The sequence below is a fragment of the Mustela lutreola genome, chromosome 9 (genome assembly GCF_030435805.1).
Source record: "Mustela lutreola isolate mMusLut2 chromosome 9, mMusLut2.pri, whole genome shotgun sequence".
In the NCBI taxonomy this organism is placed as follows: domain Eukaryota; kingdom Metazoa; phylum Chordata; class Mammalia; order Carnivora; family Mustelidae; genus Mustela; species Mustela lutreola.
Genome location: NC_081298.1, coordinates 3,997,391 through 4,005,059, shown reverse-complemented (window position 1 = coordinate 4,005,059; position 7,669 = coordinate 3,997,391). Strand labels below are relative to the sequence as shown.

Sequence of the window (7,669 nt, the reverse complement as noted above, 5' to 3'; positions counted from 1 at the left end):
GTGGCTGAATGAAACATTAGGTGGATTCTGTAATTCAGCCCCCAAATCCACTTATGGGTCTAGTTTCCAGATAAAATTAATCCCAGCCAAATTAATCCTCTAGTATAGCTCCCCAGAGGTGAGCAAAATAAGCCCCAACGAGGGCAGAAAAAGTAGCAAATACCCTTCTCCATCAATACTCAGTCCACATAAAAATGGAGGGCGTGCTCTGTAGGTTTTGTTGCAAAACAACCCTCCAAAGCACCCCCAATTAACATCAATCTACATAAGTGCTTATTATGCAAATATAGCCAAAAGACCAGCCCACCAGTCCCCATAATCCTCCAAAGTACTCCAAATAAACAGCTAATTAAAACCTGGGAACCAGCTATCAAGACCAGCCCACCCAAATGACCAGCTCTTCCAAGATGGCTGCCTGTATACCCCCCCACACACATAGAAATTCTAGAACCTTCTCTGAAGAATCCACAGGTGATTACCACAGCACTAGCTACATCTCCACCACAATTAGGGAACAAATTCTCAGGCCCTAGAGAAGTTACACCAAGAAAATGATATCCCAGAACACCCCCACCCCTGCCCCTTGCCAGTCAAAACTGGCAGACTTCACAGTAACCTCCAGAAGGAGGGTCACAGTTACCCAGCAGCTATTATGTGCCTACCACTACCCAGTGAGACCACTCGGCCATCAACACCATTTTACCAATGAGTCAACCCAGGCCTAGAGAGGGGTAAGAGACAAGGCTGGTAAAGGGGAAAACGGGCTTCAAAGTCAGGTAGCCAAAGACCACTACCTGACCACCACACCATATTGTCCTTCTGGAAGACTCAGAACAAACAGGGAAAGGTCTCCTGTTGTTCTTCCCAGGATGCCAGTTGTCAGGATTCCACGACCTCTGACCCCGAGGGGAAATCCTGCAGGGTTCTTCTGGAATTGGGAGCCAGTTGTGGTGGAGTGGGTGGGGTGGCTGGGGTCGTGGTGGAACAGGGAGGGTCATTGAACATACTCCTGCCCCCCCACCAGTTCAGAGGGTTGCTTGGGCCCACCTCCAGGCACTCAAATGTGTTTGAGGGTTCCTTCTGTTCCTTAGGACTTATCCCTTCTATTGTAAACATTCCCATTTCTATTTTCCCTCTGGCCTGGTCCCAAACATAACTTGTATAGGGCTACTTTAAAATCTAAATTCTGGGATCTTCAGAAAGCCAAAAAACTATGAGGAATTTCATCTAAATCTTGGATTACCAGTAGCCATTAGTTTTTAAAATTTCAGCTGAATTTTACCTCTCTGTTTGAAGGCAAAACATTTTTCTAAAGGTAACAACTTACGCCACACTTTCTAAAGGTGTATAGACCATATATTACTATGTGTTGACCTTTTAGAGAATAAATAAAAATAATAATAATAAACCACTAAGCTCCCCCAATAAAGTCTAGTAGGAGGAGGGTCTAGAATTGAGCAGAATCTTTATCTACTTTCATTTTTATTTAAAGATGGGCAAAATTGTACCCCCCAAAATGGCCACCTCTGCAAAACCCGTGGGTGTCAAGTGGCATTCTATTTTAATGGCCTTGGACACGACTGGCCATCTTTGCATGCAACGAATGTAGAGTGTGCAGGACTCAGCCAGCTACTGAAAGTTTTGCTCTCATGGGGCTTATATTCTATCACGGGAGACATACACTTACCAAATAAATAATCAAAAGAATTGCAGATGGCGACAAGGTCTCCAAGCAAAAAAAAAAAAAAAAAATGGGGCAATGGGGGAATGGGAGATATTTGGGGAGGGACTCCATGCTACATAGAAGAGTCAGGGAGGGCCTCCCAGGGGAGGTGACTTTTCTTAAGGGAAAGCAAAAGATGAGAAGGAGATGTGAGCGGCTAACATCAATATTTTTTTATTGATTATTAAAACATTATACTTAATATTTATGGACTACTTTAACATGTGATAGGGGCTGTCCTAGGCCCTTTTGTGGAATTATCTCATTTAATCCCTTTGAAACCCTTTGAGGATGAAGCCTATTGATGTACCCAAGTGGCGCCCCATGATCCAGAATTTTTAAAAAGTGATATCTGAAACATGGTGAATAATTTATGCCCATTATGCTTGTAAACAATGGCTACACTAAAAAGGCCACTGCGGTAAGCACTTAATTTGATAATTGCTGCCCAGGTTCCTAGAAATAGAGTTAGGGATTTGGTGTCTCTGTGATAATTTTCCTGTGTTTAAACGCACATATACTGTGAACAGCTGAAGTTTTCTGGTTTTGTCTAAGGTGTTCTATCAGTTAGGAATGTGCTCAGCTGCACGGGACAGAGCCTTGACTTGGCGTGACACAGACAGAGGCTCGTAACTCACTTCACCGGAATCCTGAGGAATTCTCCAAGTGGCTCCTAGGGTTTCTTAAGCAGTTCATCAATAGCTGGGCTCCAACAAGTCTCTTGGCTTCATTCTCTTCATTGTGAGATGGTATCACATCTTAGCCCAAGGCAGAGAGGAGAGGGCAAGGCAGCCCAGCGACTGTCTCTTTGATCAGGAATGCAAACGCTCTGCAGCCACCCTTCCATCTCTCAACCACGTGAAAGACACAGATACCTAGATAGCAAGATAAATACTTCGATGCCTAGATAACTAGCTGGACAGACAGAAAAATGTAGGTTTAATAACACTATCACACACACAAACATGCACACACTCACACACACACACAGAAGGATTTATAATTTTCTGTTGCACAGACCTTGAAGGAACATCTAGGAAGATCTATCCAGTGCTGACCCTGTGGAGACAAAAAAAAAAAAAAAAAAATCGAAGCACATCAGTTACCATGGGTCGGGGTGGGGGAACCCTCACATCACCATAGTGACCACCACGACAAGACGAATCCGGACTCTTGTTGGAGTGGGAAGCTAGGAAATGGGAGGATATGAGGGAGGCTTATGGAGTCTGTTTCTTGACCTAAATGCTGATTAAACAGATTCATTTTAGAAAATTCATTGGGTTATAAATCCATAATTCATTCAGATTTCAGTCTGTATACTATACTTCAAAAAAAGTTTTTTTAAATGAGAGAAAGGAAGGCGGCACTAGACACAGTACTTTTACAGAAAATTCTACTAAACCTTTAAAGATCAAATAATTCCAATACTACTTAAATTATTCCAGAGTATAACCAAAGGAAAATTTCAAATTTGTTTTTGTAAAGCAGGTATAATGTAACATTGATTTTAAAATGTGCCAAAGAGGGTAGAGTGAAAAAAAATAAAAATAAAATAAAATAAAATGTGCCAAAGAGGGTAGAGTGAAAAAAAATAAAATAAAATAAAATAAAATGTGCCAAAGATTAGGGTGCCTGGGTGGCTCAGTGGGTTAAAGCGTCTGCCTTTGGCTCAGGTCATGATCTCAGGGTCCTGGGATCAAGCCCTGCATCGGGCTCAGCAGGGAGCCTACTTCCTCCTCTCTCTCTGCCTGCCTCTCTGCCTACTCTCTCTCTGTCAAATAAATAAAATCTTAAAAAAAAAAAAAATGTGCCAAAGATTGCATCCAAGAATAAAATTATGGGCCAATCTCGCTTATAATATCAAGGTGAAAATTTTAAAATACAAGCAAACACAGTTCAATATTACATTTAAAAAATACTACAACATGCCTAGATGAGATTTATTCCATGAATTCAAGGTTGGTTCAATACTAGCACAATAGTAATATTTGCAAAATTTAATGTCCATTTGTATTTTGGAAATCCAATAAGACAGTAATTAATGGGTGCTTTCCTAATGACTGTATGTATACTATATATAATATATAAAGTACACTGTCTATATACGCATTTATATCTAAAATGTACTTTCCTATATGTTTTATATGTAAATTTTATATATATATTAATTACAACTATATTACATATATTAATTATAAGTATATTAAATATACTTAACTATAAATGTCTTTAAATTTTAGTTATAGTAATAACTCATAATTTAATTATAGATTAGTTATACTAATAACTGATGATAAAGTAATCAATTAATATAGATATGTTAAATAGGTATACAAAGTTTTTCTCCCCAAACCAACATTTTTCCTAATGAGAAACCTCTAAAAGTTTCCCATTAATGTCAGGATCAAGAAACAGAAAGGACAAGGATGTCATCTCAACACACGGTTTATTATTGTACTGAAAATATACACCCATTCAATTAGACAAAAGAAAGCAATTAGAGGCCTGAGAATTTGAAAGGAAAAAGTAAAACTTTTATCTTGCACTGAAAATGATATACCCATCATGATTTCCCCCACTAAATCCACAGAAAAAGAATTACTAAAAATAAGAATTTAGTCAAGAACAAGTTTATGAGATCAAAATGAAAAATCAATAGCCTTTCAATAATGGATAGAACATCTGGCCATCTGAAAAATCAATAAACAGCTGAGTTGAACAGTACTATAAACCAAGTGGACCTAACAGATAGATACAGAACTTTCTTCTCAACAGAAATAGGATACATTAATGTTAAGTCATAAAGCAAGTTTTAACAAATTTAAGAAGATCAAAATTATTCCAAGTGTCTTTGCCATCCAAAATAAAATAGAACTAGAAATCAATAACAGTAAGAAATGAAAAAATTCAAATATGTGGAAACTAAACAATACATTCTTAAATGACTATTGGGTCAAAGAGAAAATTAAAAGAAATTTTTAAAGTATCTTGAGACAAACAAAAATGAAAATACAACTTACCAAAACCTAAAGGATGCAGCAAAAGCAGTACTGAGAGGGAATAAACACCTACAACAAAAAAAGAGGAAAGATCTCAAATAAACAACCTGACTTTGTATCTCAAAGCACTAGAAAAGAACAAACTAAGCATAAAGCTAGTAAAAGAGAGGAAATAATAAAGATTCAGGCAGACATATATGAAATAGAAAAACAATAGGGAAAAAAAAAACCTACAAGTTGGTTTTTTGAGAAGATAAACAAAATCAAGAAACCCTTAGCTAGCCTAAGTAAAAAAGAGAGCAGACTCAGGGTGCCTGCCTGGCTCAGTTGGTGGAGCTTGCGACTCTTGATCTTGGGGTCATGGACTCGAGTCCCACACTGGGCGTAGAGATTGCTTAAAAATAAAATCTTTTTTAAAAAAGAGAGCAAAGTCTCAAATTTTTTAAATCAGAGATGAAAGAGGAGACATTACAACAGATGCTTCAGAAATAAAAAGGATAAAGGAATATTATGAACAATTAAATGCCAACAAATTGGATAACCTAGAAGAAGTAGATAAAGTCTTAGAAACATACAATCTAGCAACACTGAACAAAAGGAGATTATATTTGTAATCAAAACCCTGCCAACAAAGAAAAGCCCATGACCAGATGGCTTCATAAGTGAATTCTGTCAAACATTCAAAGAAGAATTAATACCAATTCTTCTTAAACTCTTCCAAAATAATAGAAAAAGAGGGAACACTTCCAAACTCATATTATGAGGCCAGTACCAACCTGACACCAAAGCCAAATAAAGGGACCACAAGAAAAGAAAACCATAGGCCAACATCCTTGATAAACACAGATGCAAAAATCCTTGATAAAATACTAACAAAATTTAATAGCACATTAAAGATCATACACCATGACCCAGAGGGATTTAACCCTAAGATGCCAAGATGGCTCAACATTGGAAAATCAATCAATATGGTAAAACACATTAACAAAACAAAGGATAGAACGTACATGATCATCTCAGTTGATGCAGAAAAACATTTGACAAAGCTCAATATCCATTCATGATAAAAACTCTCAACAAAATAGGTATAGAAGGAACTTTCATCAACTAATAAAGGCCAGTGGGGAAAAAAATCCACAGCTAATACCAAAATCGATGGGGAAAACCTGAAAGCTTTTCCTCTAAGATCCAGTACAAGGCAAGGATGCTAACTCTTCCACTTCTGTTCAACGTAGTACTGGAATTTGTAGCCAGAACAATTAGACAAGAAAAAGAAATAGAAGTCAACTAAATTGGAGAGGAAGAAGTAAAATTATCTCTGTTTGCAGATGACCATGATCATACATCCAGGACACTCTGAAGGCTCACCAACAGCTCTTAGAACTAATACATGAATTCAGTCAAGTTGCAAAATTAAAAAACCAACGTATAAAAATAAGCCACAACAACAAACGATCCAAACGGGAGGTTAAGAAAACAACCCAGGCCATGGGAAGATGGTGCAGGAGGCTGGTGACATGGAGGACAGGAGCTTTCCAACTCGGATTCTGACATGACAGTGGCCTCTACTGATAGGCCGCTGCAGGGACCGAAAACACTAGGTGGGGACAGCACGGAGGCCCTTCCAGGGTACAGCAACGCTGGCATCACATTATCGAACTGTTAAAAGTGTGGATTCGAGGGAAGAGAGTTTTTCGGATACTGATGATAATAGCTCTCTTTGGAATTGCAAGCAACAGAAAAGTTTTAACTCTCCTTCCAAACCAGAGTTGCAAGAAACCACCTGTTCCTGGAGAAGGTTAACAACATATGGGGTGCTGAGCTACAAGAATAGAATCAAGGTGCAGTGGCCACTGAACTTGGTATTCTGGGAATGGAGGGCGCTATTGACAGAAGCAGACAATGGGAGACCAACTGTCATTTGCTTGCTAGAGGAAATCTCAAGAACATACAATGGCATTAGACAAAGCCCTAGATGAATATAGGCATGGTGGCAAAAGAGTGGGATCAAAGGAAGAGGAAAGTGGGTGAGGTCATCGCATCCAGCACTGACCTGTTAGAGACAGGCCGAGGACAGAATAGAAATGAACCCTAAAGGCTGGTAGCAGATCACAGAGGACGATTCCCAGCAGGAACTGGCTCATGAAATTTCTTTCAGGTTGTAGGAAGTTTCTTTCAGGATGCAGATCTTTTTAGAGGAAGATCTCATAGCACAAGTGGTAAGGATAATTGGGACAAAAAGGCAGCTGAACTTCTGATGGGAACTGCCGAAGTTGAGGAAAATGCTTGTCTTTCCATAATGAATGCTAGTCGGAGAGAGACACCAGGTGGGGTTTTCCTGGATCCCCTGAAAAACACTCTTAGTGTCAGCAAGGAACAAATGAAGGACATTTTCTACACTGCAAATCAAAACAAGTGCGCATAGAGAAAGGCTGCTAGGAAGAGAACATGGGTGTTGGGGAACAAACAGGAAAGAAGCTATTAAAAATCTAAATGTTCAGGATGACAATGCATCACGAGAAACTTTTGCAAGTGACATGAACGAGGCACTGGCCTCTCTTGACGCTCCCTTGGAAAGCCATGCAGAGGCTGAGTTGGACACAGAGGCCTCTGAGGTTGATCGTTCTCACAATCTGGACTTCTTTTAGTCCATTTTGAGGAATAAACCTTTCTAAAATATCATTGTAATAAACTGTTTCTACTGAGATTGCTTTGTTTTACTTTGCACGGATAAACATAAAAATCTGGAGAGAAAGAATTGTTTTCTTGTTTAAAATAAAATTGAATTTGTGGGGAGATGTATGCTATTTCTTTTTAAAGATTTTATTTATTTATTTGAGATAGAGAAAGTGAGCAAGAGCTGGGGGTGGCAGGGGGTGAAGTAAGGCAGAGAGTGGGAGAAGCAGGCTCCCCGTGAGCAGGAACCCCCGAGGGGCTGGATCCCGAC

At 39.0% G+C, this 7,669-nt stretch overlaps 1 pseudogene; it reads left to right on the top strand.

Moving 5' to 3' along the window:
* The first annotated feature begins 6,218 nt into the window (after nt 1-6,218).
* Nucleotides 6,219-7,370, top strand: LOC131808501 (phosphorylated adapter RNA export protein-like; annotated as a pseudogene).
* The last annotated feature ends 299 nt before the right edge of the window (nt 7,371-7,669 follow it).